Source organism: Sus scrofa, chromosome 7 (genome assembly GCF_054392235.1).
Source record: "Sus scrofa isolate SSC_HxYL_T2T_F1_AM1 chromosome 7, Sscrofa_HxYL_maternal_Yorkshire_Landrace_v2.0, whole genome shotgun sequence".
Classification (NCBI taxonomy): domain Eukaryota; kingdom Metazoa; phylum Chordata; class Mammalia; order Artiodactyla; family Suidae; genus Sus; species Sus scrofa.
In genome coordinates this window covers 123,896,354-123,913,500 of record NC_139389.1, presented here as the reverse complement: position 1 = coordinate 123,913,500, position 17,147 = coordinate 123,896,354, and the positions used below count along the sequence as shown (strand labels likewise).

At 47.0% G+C, this 17,147-nt stretch overlaps 1 protein-coding gene across 1 annotated transcript in view; it reads right to left on the bottom strand.

Moving 5' to 3' along the window:
• Positions 1-17,147, bottom strand: part of DGLUCY (D-glutamate cyclase) — a 107,764-nt gene that overhangs the window by 38,567 nt on the left and 52,050 nt on the right.

Sequence of the window (17,147 nt, the reverse complement as noted above, 5' to 3'; positions counted from 1 at the left end):
TCCTGTGGTGGCTCAGTGGTTAACGAACCTAACTAGTATCCATGAGGACACGGATTTGATCCCTGGCCTTGCTCAGTGGCTTAAGGATCTGGCATTGCCGTGAGCTATGGTGTAGGCAGACGTGGCTCGGATCCGGCGTTCCTGTGGTGTAGACCAGTGGCTACACTCTGATTCAACCTCTAGCTGGGAACTTCCATATGCCGTGGGAGTGGCCATAAAAAGACCAAAAAAAAAAAAGGAAGAAAATCCTGTCACACTGATGAGCCTTGAAGTCATCATGCTGAGTGAAAGAAGCCAGACACAAAAGGACAAATAACATGATTCCACTTCGATGAGACACTTGGAATAGTCAAATTCATAGAGACAGAAAGTAGAAAGTAGAATAGTGCTTTGCCCAGGGCTGCGGTGGGGGACGTTACTGATTAAGGAAGTCAATTAGGGATGATGAAAAAAGTTCTGGAGGGGGCTGGTGGGGGTGGCTGCATAACATGTGGGAGTTTGTACTCAGTGCCACTCAACTGCACCCTTAAAACCGGGTAAGAAGGTAAATTCTGTATTATATATATTTTCCCACAATAACAAATTTAAAATTGAAAAAGGAAACCGTGATTGCTAAGGTACAGTCACAGCAAATGTTTAGTTTCAAATTGTTGGTGGGAAAAGTGACACCAGGGTTGGAGTGCATCTTGGACTAAACAGCTAATACTCTCTAACTCGGGCTTCCTGTGCTAGGCCCATGGAAGGGAGTTTATCTTGGGAAAGGAAGATAAGCTTTTTTTCTTGAGTGTATGCTTCACATGACCAAACATTATCTTTACGACTCTGCGAAAATTTGGGAAAACTCTTTCTGCCAAACATGACTGCGAATGTCCATTCTTAGAGAGTTGTAGAAGATTTGAGAGCCTGGCTCTGCAAAGCAAATCTGCTTTTAGTTAGTAAGCCAAATAAAGCAACCCAACCAAGTGGCAAAACTCCAAGGTATGACACTGCTATGGGCAAGAAAGGCAAACCCTTCTGTTTCACAGTTTGCTTGGCCTGTAAAACTAGAGCACGTGTGTTTGCTTGTTTAAGTCAGGGGCTCTGCAATGCTCAGATCAAATTCCTGTAACCACGAAACCTGACACTTGCGATCCAGATGTAGGTTACGGGGATGATGCTACTAACAGTAAAAGTTGAGTCATATGGTTTCACGGATAAGTCCTAAGGATCAACCAGGAAGTTGCTTTATCTGGCCACCCTCCACCAATGCACTGCTTGACCAATGGCGCAACCTACAAGCTGATTTCAAGGTCACTGCAAGCACCACTCGTTAGTTGGAGGAGCTGGAGGCACCGTGCACTTTCACTGCTGGGGAAGGGCTTGCTGAGTAAGTAATGACCTGACACACCACCTGCGTACACAGAAGACATGCTGAACTAAACAGCAAAGCACCTTGGGTGCTGTGGAGCTCAATCTCTTCATGTCAAATGCCAGGGATGCCAGGGTAGGTGTTACTTTAGCACCTTCCAACATTAGGATTTTCATAATCTGTACCTACTTAGGCAGTAATTCATGAGTTAGTAGCATTGATGATTAAATTTAAAAAAAATTCCCTTGGTGTGTGTGTGTGTGTGCGTGTGTGTGTGTGTGTGTGTGTGCGTGTGTTTGAGAGTAAAATTAACTTCTCTTGGTCAGTGCTTAGAATTACTGGACTCAAACTCTACCTTAGTCCAGAATTATACCTGTGCTGCCCTGAAGTTGTACGTTACCTGATAGCATAAACGAGTATACAGGATAAAGCCCCATCGTGGAAGTAAATGCGATGGGACAGATATGGCAACATATGTCCTTTACATGTACTCCTCTTATGCCAGGTCTAACATAAGGCAGTTGGGTTTAAAAGGCATATGTGTGTATATGGGTTGTTTTTCAGAAGGTATATAACTAACTGGTCTAAATCCAAATAAAAACAAGCTAAGCTGCAACACTTATCACTGCCGCACATCTACTGACAGCGATGCAGAGATGTTTATGCAAAGGTTAGCCATGGCTCAAGCAGTTGCTTCCAAGGGTCTTTTAGTTCATTAAAGCTGCGGCCAGAAACGGACGAGTCTGAGCCTGAGCCCGTACTGCCCGAGGGTTCACAAACTGAAACCACAGCCGCAGACTTGATTACGCCCTTCCCTGCTCTGCTTGCTGGATGAGATCCTCTGAGATTTCATTTTATGAGTAGTGCTGGCCACCAAATGTCTGGGAATCAATCCCAGTGGTAAAAACTCTTTATTGCTGTTCCATAAAAGCAGTGATAGTTCCACATCTAAGCAGGACGGGGACAGGGCACTCCCAGCAGTGGGTGCGGGAAGGCTGGCAGCGCTGGTTCAGAGGCCACTATTGGCCCAGATGGGCAAAGCCAAAGCTACATAAACGCATCTCTGGGACAACTCAGAGGGAAGCCCCCCTGGGTGCCCTCCAAGGGAGGGTGTGCTGTCAGCGACCTCCGTGGATCGTGGTGAGAAAGCTGGAAGCCTCAAGGGACCATCCTAAAGTAGTGCCCTCTCCCCAGCCACGTGATTGACAGGTCTGGGAGCCGGGCCCTTCAGGGGTCCTGCCTTGCTGCAGCCAGAACACAGCAGAATCCCAGGCTCTCCTCGGCGCTGGGAGCATTTCCATGGGAACGGCTGGCTGGCTCGCAGCCCCGCGCTGGGCGGTGTACTCCATCTATTTCTATGGCACCTATCACCATGGCACCTACTTGCTCAGAAAAACACAGGCTAAAAACAGAACCTAAGAAAGGGGGGTGATCCACTTCCCTGCAGGTCCTTCTCCCGCAACTGTCCTTACACCTTCTGATTGCTCACATGGGCCTTTTTCTTTCCCAGTCTCCACGTTTTTGTTGTAGGTGGCCTTAAAAAAATAAAAAGCTTACTATCAGTGTCAGCATCATCCCGGGGGTAATGTGGCCTGAGGCTTCAGGAAGTTTGCACTCTACTTGCCACGGATAGAAAATTCCTGGGGTGGAGGAAGCCCACACAGGAAGGGACTCCTCTGGGGCTTGTTCAGGTACTGGGGGAGGGGAGAAGAGGTGGGGAGTAGGGGAGAATGATGGTGACATCGGTGTACACAGGTGACCCAGGAAAAGATCTGTGTTTTGTTTTTTTGATTTTTTTTGTTTTTGTCTTTTTGCCATTTCTTGGGCCACTCTCGCGGCATATGGAGGTTCCCAGGCTAGGGGTCGAATCAGAGCCATAGCTGTTGGCCTCTGCCAGAGCCACAGCAATGCGAGATCCGAGCCATGTCTGCAACCTACACCACAGCTCATGGCAACACAGGATCCTTAACCCACTGAGCGAGGCCAGGGATCGAACCTGCAACCTCATGGTTCCTAGTCGGATTCGTTAACCACTGAGCCATGATGGGAACTCCAAGGATCTGTGTTTACTCCAACAAAGGGGCTCAGGGGAGGCGTCCACAAGGCCAGATAGCTACACTGAAGGTTTTCCCTAAATTCAAGGTCACCTTTCACAGCACAGCACTTAATCCAGTCTCTGGAGTCAGACAGAACTTGAGTTCGAATCCTGACTCCGTCACCTGCCAGCCTGTGAGATGGGCGGGCCGCCTCCCAGAGGTTGATGTACTCATCTGTAAAGTGGGGATGAGAAGAAACATCCACGGGGACAAGCCACCCGCTGTGACCTCAGCTGCCATGGTTTGTTCCTCTAGTAAAAGTTGCAGTATTCAAGGAGACGTCATACGGAGGTGCTGGGCGGAGCTCTCACAGATGCTAGAGAGGAGGGGAGGGGGAGGAGGAGGACAGCGACGGCTACTAGGACAAGGATGCTTACCGCCCTCTCCTTACCCCTCCACCCCATCCAATGGGGAAAGAGAACTCTCCTTCTCCCCCTGCCTCCAGACTCCCACATTCCTCCGTGTCCTTGGGCACCACGAACGTACCTGAGGACACACGTGCTCTGAAGCAGGTGTCACCATGCAGAAGGGTCATCAGCCATTGCGCTGCGGTGACAGGTAGACACTGAAAGTCTCAGGAACCACAGAAAACCCCAGCCTCGTGGCCTGCTTGTGGGCTTGGGAGTCAAGCAGGCGCTGGGACTCCAGTCTCCCCTCTGCCATCTATTAGCCGAGTGACTCAGGACAAGTCCCTTCCCTGCCCTTCCCTCCCCGACCCGTGAATGGGGCAAAGCCTCCTGTCCCTGAGGGCGGTGGGGAGCGTTAAACAAGAAAACACAGGAAACACCTCTCCCCAGAGCCAGCAGGCTGTGGGCTCCATTCTCTTCTAATCCCTACACTGAACGTTCTAAGGCGGAGTGAATATTCTGATTAATGAGTAGACTTAGCTTTTATAATACAAGGAAACGGGCTCATTTCCTGAATTTGCTGGTGGTGTGGGTGTGTGCTACTGTGAAACCCCCATGCTCACACAAGGCCCCACGTCCCAGAGGCTGGCACGGTCCCCTCTGGTTCCCCCCCCCACCGGCCCCTCAAATGCTCCATTTCTCACAACTCCCTCTGGAGAAGGCTCTGCTCTCCCCAACAAGTCTGTGGGTTTGCTCCCACCCACAGCTTCGTCCATCCTTTTTACTTTATGAAAGCAATTTCCCTCTTGAGGGCACGGTGGCTGCAACCTTGCCAGATCCCACCCCCGTTTCCACTTGGGGAGCCATGTGCTTCCGTAGCTCTGGGGATGGAATATGTGACCTAAGCTAAGCCAATCACACAATTCCACGCCCCTGGGTGCAGGGATTGGCTCATATGACCTAGATTGATCCAATCAGAATGGCTCTTCAGACTCTCCCTGAGGAGAGGGGACAGAAGGCCATGGTGGTGATGGGAGGTAGATGGGAGGCCCAGACTGACCCTGTCACCGGGGTGATCATAAGGAGAGCCAACCTGTAGGTAAAACTGACACGTGAAGAGTACCAACTAGAAGCACTACCAAGTACTAAAACTGCAGCCCTGATGGCATTATCAACACCCAGAGCATCTCAAACTCTGCCCTACCTCTGAATGTCTTAGTTCTCTGAGTCCATCAACTCCATTTACGTTGAAACCAATTTGCATTGGATTTTCTGTAACATGAGGACACAAGCACCTGGAACGTGACTTCTCGATAGTCAGAGCCCTCACCTCATTCGGAGCTCAATTCCAGAGTTAGATCTTGAAGGAAATTCACCTAATTCTCCATTATCTCTGGCCCCCTATATACTGTTTGTTAAGTAATGACCACATATGTGCCCTTAGTAAAATCCTTTGACATTGGCACTGTCTATGGTTTTCCAAAGAAGACACCGAGGCCTGAAAATATGTGAAAACATGGAGTTCCCACCATGGCGCAGCGGAAACAAATCCAACTAGGAACCATGAGATTGCGGGTTCGATCCCTGGCCTCACTCAGTGGGTTAAGGATCCTGCATTGCCGTGAGCTGTGGTGTAGGTCACAGACGCATTTCAGATCTGGCGCTGCTGTGGCTGTGGTGTAGGCCAACAGCTGTAGCTCCGATTCGATCCCTAGCCTGGGAACCTCTATATGCCGCAGGTGCAGCCCTAAAAGGACAAAAGACAAAAAAAAAAAAAAAAAAAAAAAAGAAAGAAAGAAAGAAGGAAAATATGTGAAAACATTTTCTCCAAGGCATTACACCTAGTCGTGGGTAAAATCAGGACTAGAAATGAGAATCCTGTGTGATATGTAAACTATTAATAAGTTTTGATTTCTTTTTCTAAATATTCTTTCAATTCCCCAGTTGGATTATAAAAATCTTGAGTCCAAGGCTATTTTTTTTTCTTCCTATTTTGACCATCCATTGTAGTTACTTGAGAACTGTTTGTTACCAAACAGTCAGTGGACCCTCCTGCAGCCCAGAACACCCTGATTCAGGGGCCTGACAATGCCCGGAGGTCTGCTGAGTACTCGAAAAAGTACCAAGCACTGGGCTAAGTGCTTGACATATGTAATCGCATTTTTTAAAAAAATGGTTCATTGTACTTACGTTATTCTTGGACCCAAGGGCAAGTGGCCTTTCGCCAAGGTCATGAGCATAACCTATTTGGGTTGGAAATAGACGATCTATTCCAGGGAACAAATAGAGAGGGCAGTGGTCCCTTCCAGTGGCACATAGCTAGGTGGAAAGGACAGGGACCCGGGGTTTGATTCCTGGTTCTGCTTATTATCTGGAGGTGATGGGCAAGTTGCTTTGAGTTTCGTGCTTCTGTTTTCTCCTTTGTCAAAAGAAGGTATAATTCCAGCACCTCTACTAGGTTGTCAGAAGATTCGGTCACACCAGTCAAACACCCAGGACAATGCTTGGCATAGTTTTGCTCTTCTCCCACTATATTTCTCCTTTGCTGGGCACTAACCAGTGGCTGGCCCCCACAGGCATGTGTCCCCCTGCCCTGCTCCGTGGATAGTGGCTGACCCCACCCAGGAACCAAAGTGATGGAGAAGTTCAAGAAAACCTTGGCCACCAGGTGGGAAGAAGTTTCTATCCCATTCCTTGCCAAACACAGATTTGCTGCTAGAAAGCCAGAGCATGCCCAGCAATGGCTGTAGCCCAGGCTGCTTTGTTTCATTGCAAATTCATTGCGTTTAGGTTGTACCTAAGCCTTTTTCCTTTTGTCTCTGCCGAGCGGGCCGTGAACAGTTCCAGATCTGACAGGCTGAGTACCAGGTCTGACTTATTAAAGACAGAAAAGGGGATTTGCTGGGCAGCTCAGTATGCATTTTCAATTAAGACGTGCAGTGGTTCCGTGGAACAGCCAGGTTCCCTTAGGCGTGACTCTTACCACATAACCAGTGTATTCTTGCTCAGGGCTGCTGGTCAGCAAAGGGGACTGTTCCGCCTCTTTAGGTAAACTTGATGGAGCAGCACTTCTCCGGGGCTTAGGTGAGGGTGGGGTGAAGAAGCTCAAGGGACAAGGAGAGATAAGATTCCTTTACATTTTATCACCTCTTTTAATCTCCTCTAGTGCCCAAAGAATGTGGATCGGCCCAGCATTTTGTTCCACCCCAGAACCAGGCTTCTGGTATTGAAGAGTGATATCCTTCTGTTGGAAGCAGTTCAGTTTCTATTTATGGGAGGCAGTGTTCTCAAAGTGTAGATCTCCAGGACACCTGCATTAGAATCCTGGAGGGCTTGTAAAAATGCAAATGTCTGACTCCCAGGAATTCCTGCTGAATTAGACTCAGCATGAAAGATGGAGAGCCGAGGGTAGCAATTAAGAACACGGGTTCTTATATATATGGACTAACTCCAAGCTCCAGCTTCTCTACCAACACCTGTGGACCGTGGGCAGAGTATTTAACCTCTCTGGGTCTCCATTTCATCACCTGTGCAAAGGGAATGCAGAACAGTCAAGAGATTTGGAACTCACGTGGTTGTTTAAAGAATGAAATGAAATAACACATATTCTGCAATGCTTGGCAAGCAGTAAATGTTCACCATGAGATAACTCTTCAGAAAGTCTTAGAATCCTATGAGAAATAATAAACTTGGCCATGACAACCAGTGTTAAGATCCCTGCTCGTACTTCCTACAGGTACAGGTTTTGACAAGTCTACAGACCAGCAACCAGACCTGAAGGTATTGTGATCAGTTTGAACTCCACCAGGACTCTCCCTGAGCCTCAACAATGGACCAGCCAGGAGAGGGCAGCAGGAGAGAGCCAGAGACTAACGTTGTTGCTGTCAGAATCACAATGTTTATGAGTTAGGGGCACTCACTTGGTGTGTCCAGGTTGGTCCTAATTTCAAGAGACACTAAATCTGGTGAATGCAGGTCTGGTAGCATGGATTACATGCTGGGTGGGTGTACATTAGTACTGTGGGTGGTGGCTGTCCATCTGACTTCTGATTTTCATAGATTATTTACTTCAGGAAGTCACACAAGCATCACTATATTGTAGGAAACAACACAGCTCAATTGCAACGTAGATATTGAGAGATCATTTAAAGCCAGGGTGGGCAAATTTTTTGGTAGCGTCTGTGAGCTAAGAATGGTTTTCCTATTTTTAAAGGGTTGTCAAAAAGAAGGAGGAGCAGGGGGAGGAGAAATAATGACAGTGTGGTAGTTAATTTCATGCGTCAACTTGACTGGGTCACAGGGAACCCAGATACTGGATTAAACATTATTTCGGGGGGGGGGGGGCATTTCCAGATGAGATTAGTATTTGAACCGATAGACTGAGTAAAGGAGATGGCCCTCCCCGGGGTGCAGGGGTTTCATCCAATCCATCAAGGGCCTCAACAGAGCAAGAAGGCTGAGGAAGGGAGACTTTGCTCTTTCCGCCTATGAGCGCTGGGACAGTGGTCTTTCCCTGCCCTCTGATGGGAACTTACACCACCATTGTTCCTGGTCCTCAGGCCTTTGGACTTGAGCTGGAACTACACCACCAGCTTCCTGGGGCTCCAGCTTGCAGATAGCAAGCCGATCATGATGATTCTCGGTTTCCATAATTCCATGAGCCAATTCCATCTATCTACCTATCTACCTATTCATCTATCTACCTATTCATCTATCTATCTATCTATCTATCTATCTATCTATCTATCTATCTATCTACTTATCTATATCTCCTGTTGGTTTTGTTTCTTTGGAGAAGCACAACTAATAGAAACAGAGATATATGCATTGCACAAAACCTAAAATATTTACTGTCATCCTTTACAAAAACGTTGGTTGAGGAGTTCCCATTGTGGCTCAGCAGAAACGAACCTGACGAGGAATGAATTTTTTTTTTTTTTTTTTTGGCTGGGCATGTGGAAGTTCCTGGGCCAGGGATTGAACCCAAGCCACAGTAGCAACCTGAGCCACAGCAGTGAAAACACTGGGATCCTTAACCTGCTATGCCACAAGACAAGTCCTAGTAATTCGTTTTTTTTTTAATTGAAATAGAGTTGACTTACAATTTAGTAATTAACTTTTATTATAGTTACAGAAATACTGATCTGCAATGGATTATGGGAAAAACTGGATTCAACACAGAAAAATCTGAGTGTTCAGAGAGGGAAAAAACTGCTCATATATGGAAATTGATTTCTAATAGAACATGCAGCTGAGTGAGGGGAAAAGTAAAAATGGAGGTCTATTATCTTATGGCAGTCACAAAAATCAAGTCCAGGTAGACTAAACAGTTAAACCTAAAAGATTAAATACTAAATAGGGAGGACAAAATAGGAAATTTTTAGAAAAGAATAAAAAAGAATTATTTTTATGGCTTCAAGTTGGGAAAGTTCTCTTCAACAAAACAAATTTGACATGAAAATTAAGAGCTTCTGTTCAAAACTCACCATCGATAAAATGCAAAGGCAATCAATCCCAAATTGCAAGTAGATATATGAACATATAAAGCCAACATAAGAAATTCCTGTCATGGGTCAGCAGTTAAGAACCCGACTAGCATCCATGAAGATGCGGGTTTGACCTTTGGCCTTGCTCAGTGGGTTAAGGATCTGGCGTTGCCATCAACTGTGCTGTAGGTTGTGACATGGCTCAGATCCCACATTGCTGTGGCTATGGCATAGGCTGGTAGCTACAGCTCCGATTTGACCCCTAGCCTGGGAACCTCCATATGCCATGGGAGCAGCCCTAAAAAGACAAAAAAGGCAAAACAAAAACAAAACCCTAAAACCAACATAGGATTATAATCTACAAAATATAAAGAGTTCTTATGAATCAATTAAAAAAATACCAAGAGCTCATTAGAAAATAGAGGGGAAGACACAAACAGGCATTTCACAGCAGAGGAAAAAAACAGATGATCCATAAACATGAAAAGTTTCTCTGCTTCAATAGTAATCAAGTAAGTGCAAACTATAACCACAGTGAGACAGAGGCCACACCCACTGGATTGACAAAAATTAAATTTAGCCAGAATGAAATCAACCAAAACACTATCATCCACTTACTGCTGGTGGATGTATAGATTGTTATAATCACTTTGGGAAAATAATTAGCAATATCCAGGAGAGCTGAAGACATGCACTCACTTAAACCTATAAATGTCACTCATGGGTATGTACCCGGAAGAGTAGACTAGATACATGCAATGTGGGATAATCACATTCTGGACTATTATACAGCACTGAAAAGGGAACGGTAGCTACTTGTAAACACCAACAAATCTCAAAAATATAATGTTGAATAAAAGAAGTCACAGAAGAATATGTATTGTGTTGTTAAAAATAGTATTAAAAATAGGCATCTATACTCTGCAAAACCAAACAATATATTGCTTAGAGATTTAAGTGTGGAAGTGTGTGTGTGTGAGTGTGTATATGTGAGTATGTGTGTTGTGTAGTAAAACTATAAATAAAAGCATGGGATGATGAGCACCAAGTTCTGTATAGTTTCCCTCTGATGGAAGGGTATGTAACTGGGAAGGAGTAGTCAGAGGTTCCTAAGAGAATGACACTGTCCTACTTCTTAACTTGGGTGGTGGGGATGCAGGTGTTTGATCTATTATTCTTTAAGCCGAACATACAGTTTATATCTATGTATGATATATTTCACAATTTTTTTAAAAAGTAAAAGGATGAAAAAGCTATTGGTGATGGCTAAGAATGCAGAAAGAGGATCAAATCCCTTGAGGGTGCAGGCAAAGGCTAGGCAGGCAGCATGCTCTTGACTATCAGGAAAATGCAAATCAAGAGCCAGCTCAGAGGCCCAGCCCCTGACCACTTAACTTTTGCCTCCCCAGGATTTTTTTTTTCTTTTCAGAAGCTACTTTTCCTCCAATCCAGAGGGACTGTGGCATTACCTGTCCCATCCTTGGTGGGCATGTTACTCAGACCAGCTCTTGGGGATATTTCTACTTATCTGGCCTCAGTGGTTAATACAGGGAAGAACAGAGGTTCCGAGTTGGCCCACTCAGAGCCATCACTGCCTTTCTGTTGGAAAAATCAAGAAAGAGGTGGGATTACTATTTGCAGAGCAAACCTACAGCCTGCAAATGAGGCCAGCATAGAGAAAAGCAGAAAAGAGGACTGAAGAATCACAGTGGGGTAGAGAGAGACAGAGTCATCACTGAATGTCTGGATCCAGCCATTCCTGATTCCCATTCCTAAGTAGCCAGTTGCAGATCCAGTTGCAATCAAAAGTGTCCTAACCCCACAATCCCACTCTTGGGCATCTACCCGGACAAAACTCTACTTAAAAGAGACACGTGCACCCGCATGTTCATTGTAGCACTATTCACAATAGCCAGGACATGGAAACAACCCAAATTTCCATCAACAGATGATTGGATTCGGAAGATGTGATATATATACACAATGGAATACTACTCAGCCATAAAAAGAATGACATAATGCCATTTGCAGCAACATGGATGGAACTAGAGAATCTCATCCTGAGTGAAATGAGCCAGAAAGACAAAGACAAATACCATATGATATCACTTATAACTGGAATCTAATATCCAGCACAAATGAACATCTCAGAAAAGAAAATCATGGACTTGGAGAAGAGACTTGCAGCTGCCTGATGGGAGGGGGAGGGAGTGGGAGGGATCGGGAGCTTGGGCTTATCAGACACAACTTAGAATAGATTTACAAGGAGATCCTGCTGAATAGCATTGAGAACTTTGTCTAGATACTCATGTTGCAACAGAAGAAAGGGTGGGGGGAAAAATGTAATTGTAATGTATACATGTAAGGATAACCTGACCCCCTTGCTGTACAGTGGGAAAATAAAAAAATTATTTAAAAAAAAGTGTCCTAAGTAGCATCGAATTTTGTATGAGGAGTGGGGGTTTGTGAGCCTCCAATATACAAAGTTGGTTGTGTGGTGGTGGGGAGCAGGACAGTGTGGAGCCCCCCGATCCCTGACCAGGAAGTAAGCAATATCTGTTCAGAAGAGCAAAGTCGCTAAAAACTCTCCCGTTGAATTTGGTGAATCAAACCACATGCCCAGTGAGGTAACTTTAGAGGCTTTTTTTTAAGAAAAAAAAAAACAAAAACCTGATTACTGGGATGTGTTGACCATTTCTTCAGCCTTTAGTGATATTCCATAATAAAAGACAACCTCGAGTTTCAGCTGGCCTTTCTAAAAGCAGGGAAAGGGGAAAACAAAGTCTCTTTCTGCCTGTGGCCAGTAATTCAACTTAATTCAACGGAGCTGAGAGCCAGAAAATCATCTTTAAGGATTGCAACAGACAAATCCCTGCTCCGGGCTAAAGCTGGTGCAAGCACAGGCTGGGAGAGGGAAAAACACAGAGGGAGACAGGAGAGGGACCTTGCAGAGGGCGGCTCCCTCTCCAGCAGCTCCTGCCGGATACCCCCTACCTGACTGAAGTGGCTGTTACCCCCACTGTAGGTAGCTGTCCACTGGGAAAGCACCTGAAGGCAAGCGGCCAGATTAGTCCTGCCTCCCCCAACCTCCAACCCAGTGTGTCCAGGCCAGAGGCCAAAGGGACAAAGTCTAAATGAAGGCTAGGCGAGGCCAGAGCCCCGAGACGGTGGTTAGGAGCTAGACATGGGCAGGACAGGGTCCAGATTCCAGAGCATGACTTGTCTGGGTTCTGGGTCTGGTAGGCAGCTCATGGGGTTATCAGAAAGCTATCTTCCCAGCAATTGTCTGAGTGTTTAAGAGGGTCAGAGGCCAGACACATCCCAGTCCAGCAAACCACAGCCTGAGATTGCTTAAGCGCCGGGGCCAGACCCAGACATCAGCCCTTATGTCCTCAAATAGGGGCCTGCTAGAGTTTACAGTTTCTGGAAGGCACGGTCTCTCTGAGGCCGCCCATGGAGGGCCATGGACAAGGGAGCGTCTTCTAGAAACAGAACCCCAGGCACCCCTGGCTGATTGAGGAGCTCACATCTTTCCGGAGATAACGAAGTGGCTCCTTGCCCATCCCCCTCCGTGGGATGTCAGATGAGTGATGTTTCCCCTTCTCCCCTTTACTAAACGCCGGTGGTTTTTATTCCAAGTATCTTACTTTCTCTCCATTATTAAATGCTGGGGGCGTTTAAATTGATCATTAAGCTGTCAGTTGACAGATTATTAAGAGCAACATCCAGACCTGATCAAGAAGAAAGCACACCTGCCAGCTTTGGTTTTACACAGGCAGCCTGTGCCATGTTGCAGGGGCGGGGGTGGGGTGGGGGGGTTGCATTTTGGAAATTGTTTATATGGGAAGAGGGCATGGCGGATGGTAGGAAGTCTAGGGGCAGAATGTCATGGTTATCTATCCCTTTCTTTCTGCCCTGTCATGGGTTGAATTATACACACACCCCCACCTCCCCAAAGATATGCCCAAGTCCTAACTTCCAGCCTCTGTGAATGGGATCTGATTTGGAAACGGGGTCTTTACAGATGTAATTAAGCAAAAGATCTGGAGATGAGATCATTGTGGATTAATCGAGTGGGCCTTGACTCCAGGGACAGGTGCCCTTGTACGAGGAGAAGACAGAGACCGGACACTTGTACTAGGGGCGGTCATGTGAAGACGGAGGCAGGGGTTGGTGCAATGCAGCTAGAAAGTAAGGGACACTGGGGACTGCCTGGGGCCAAAGGAGCTGGAGGAGGCGAGGAGGAATCATGCCCTAGCGTCTTCCGAGGGCGTGTGGCCCTGCTGACACCTTGATTTAGAATGTCTGCTCCTCAGAACGGTGAGATAAATTTCTGCTGTTTTTTGCCACCAGCTGTGTGATTTGTTGCAGCAGCCTTAAGAGATTAATACCTGCCCAGACATTGTTAAGACTGCCCCTCCCTTGGCAAGGCAGTCAATCACTATCTCAGACCTAGGTGACTGCTCCAAACACGCCCTCCCCATGATCACAGCGTTTGGCTTGAGGATGGTCACTGCAGTGGACTGAATGCTTCTGTGTCCCCCAAAGCCGCATATTGAAATGCTAACCCCCAATGTGACGGTATCAGGTGGTGGGGCCTCTGGGGATGATTAGGCCAGAAGAGTGAGGACTTCACAAGTGGGATTAGCACCGTTATAAGACCCTACAGAACTCTTTTTCTGCTTCCATTATGTGAGGACAGATGGAGAAGACAGCATCTAGGAACCGGAAGTGGGCTTTCACCAGACACCAAAGCTGCCAGGGCCTTGACCTTGGACTCCCAGCCTCCTGAACTGTGAGAAAGAAATGTCTGTTGTTTAAGCTACCCAGTCTGTGCTATTTTTGTTTTAGCAGCCCAAAGAGACTAAGTCAGTCACAGGAGAGAGCTGGCCCGAGAAGGAGCCCATAGAGAAATAAGCAGAGAGGGGAGAAGGGGAGAGACAGGTCTTGATGATACACCATCCCTGGACCTACAAAGGGCCATCCTAACTACAGGTCTCCTTTTCCACTTCTGAGTTGGTAAATTTATCTTTTTGCATTTTTTTTTTTTTTTTTTTTTGCTTTTTTAGGGCCATGCCTGTAGCATATGGAGGTTCCCAGGCTAGGGGTCGCATCAGAGCTGCAGCTGCTGGCCTACCGCACAGCCACAGCAACACCAGATCCTAGCTGCATCTTTGACCTACGCCACAGCTCACCACAATCCCAGATCCTTAACCTACTGAGTGAGACCAGGGATCAAACCCGCATCCTCATGGATACTAGCAGGATTCGTTTCCACTGAGCCACAATGGGAACTCCCTGCAAAGATCATTTTGAGTTGGCACTGCCACTTGCAAACCTCCCAGGTCCTGATCTGCACATTCTGTCAGGTACCCGATCCCAGCAGATCTCCTCATTCATGTGAGAGCTCAGGCTCAGAAGAACAGCAGAAATAGAGGACTCTCTTAGCGACAGGGATGAGGCTCCTGCTAGGTCTGGCTCTCAGGGTCTGGGCCACTGGACCTGCTTCGGTCTACACAGCTGGACAGCCAGCCAGTTACCTTATGCGACATGCTCAGTTGATTACCAGTGACGAGAGAGAACTCAGCCACTGCAGAGGGCGGATTGGGAAGCAAGTACATTTCAAGCACAGCAGGTAACATCGCATCATAACAAACAAGGAAGGCTTCTGTAAAACATGAAGACTTTCTTCTGTTCAAGCACAGAATCAGAGTGAGTTACAACCAACCCTTCTGGGATGCGACAGTGTCACCTTCCAGCAGCACTTTCTCCAAGCCTCAGTGGGCTTCTGGTTGAGGAAAGCCATGCTGTTGACAGAAGCTCTAATCCACCTCCAACCAACAAGCCGCTACCCCCACGGGGGGGCAGTCCCTACCACAAGCCTTGAGTCCTGCTGCATGGTGAACCCCAGAGCTGAATGCAATCACAGAGTGAGCGCAGGAACCCCGGGGGGGCGGGGGGGGGGAAGCAGCAGGGAGGAGGGACACATTAGCGAGGAATAGTTGTCTCATCCTCAGTCAGCTAGGTGTGCAGCCTCCAAATATCTGATTATTAAAGTCAAATGATCCTTTTTTACTAGAGTGTAGTTGATTTACAGTGTTGTGTCAATTTCTGCTGTACAGCATAGTGACCCAGTCATACACAACATATATTTTCATACGATCTTCCATCATGTTCTACCCCAAGAGATAGGACAGAGTTCCCTGTGCTGTGCAGTAGACCCCACTGCTTATCCATTCTAAATGTTAATAGTTTGCATCTACCAACCCCAAATGATGCTTCTCTTTAAAAATCAGGAGTTCTCTTGCGGCACAGCGGGTTAAGGATCCGGTGTTGTCACCGCAGCGCTGGGGTTGCTGCTGTGGTGCCGGTTTGATCCTTGGACCAGGAACTTCTGCAAGCCATGGGCTTGGCCTAAGTGAATAAATGAATAAATAAGGCCAACCCTGAAGATTTGTTACAGTGCAGCTTAACCTGAAGCATTGAGCTTTGTGAGTAAGAGTTAAACGTTTCTATAAAAAAATTTTTTTTTAATTTTAAAAAAGGTCCATTTCCTTTATCATTTATAAAGCACCTTCTCTGTGTTGGGCACTTAAGCACTGCAGCTGCCAGCGGGGAAAGAGGCACGTGACATTGCCATGACAGTACTAGGCAGTTATGTTCTGGGAGGTGTTGCATGAGCTGAGTTTTGACAGACTACTGGAAATTAGCCCTAGGAGGAAGCCAGCCGAAGGCACGGCAGTGAAGGCACGTCCCAGGGCATGACCCTGCAGCACCCCGAGTGGCTGGCATGCCTGGAGTGAAGGTGGAGATGAGGCAGACTATTAACTCAGGCCGTCAGGGTAGGAACATGGGCCTCGATGCATTCTTTGATTTGGCTGTTGATTAACATTTGTGGCTTAAGGGCTTTCGAGAGTCATTCCCCACAGGCCTTGTTTTATTATAGGAAGTGTGCCTTCCCCCACAGGCCTTGTTTACTATGGGAAATGTGCCTTCCCCCCACATGGACCTTAATCTCTAACCCTCTCCTCAACTGATAGAAAAGGAATGAGAGGGAGGGTGACTTAGTCTCTAAGGAAAGAGAAGGACAAAGACATCATAACACTTATGGGCCATTCCCACCCCTAAGACCCCTATTGGACAAGGATTGATACAGGTAACTGGGCAAGGCCAATGGGAGAAAACCACATCTTTCTAGACCGCACATGGGTACCGCCCCATCTTTAAGGGATAAAAACCCCTACAGGACAACAGAAAGTGGGGGCTCTTCTTCCCCCTCCCAGCAGCCCTGGGAGCTATTTTCTTTCCTTTTAATAAAGACTTTGTTTGCTTGCTGCCTGTGTGTTCACGGAGTTCATTCTTGGACTGCGTGAACAAGAACCTGGATTCTGGCAACATCTTTCCGGCATCATAGAGGGGCTGGAAATGTTGACAGGAACTGCCTCAGGAGGGACCATGTGATTCACTGAAGGAGTGTGAACTTTACCCCCTCTTTATCTCCAGAGGATGCTCTGAGCAGATAGCACTGGAGGGATGAGCCTGGCTGTTCTACACAGAGGATGGAAGTGGAGAAGAAGGTCCCCAAAGGGCCCTTTGTCATAGCTGTGTGAGAAGCAGTAAAGATTTTCCCCAATGGTGGAGGAAGGAGAGGAAGGGGAATTCAAGGAACTGGAAGAAGGAGACTCATGAGGATGGGATACCTGACTGAATGTAAAAGGTGCCATGAGAAGGAGGAACCCGAGATAATTACTAGAGCCCAAGGCAATTACTAGAGCAACTGGGGTAAGGGTGACAGTCCTGAAAGTACATGATACCAGTGGAAGGGTAAGTCCTGGAAGAGACTGGGGAGGAGTTCAGCTTCAGAATGCTA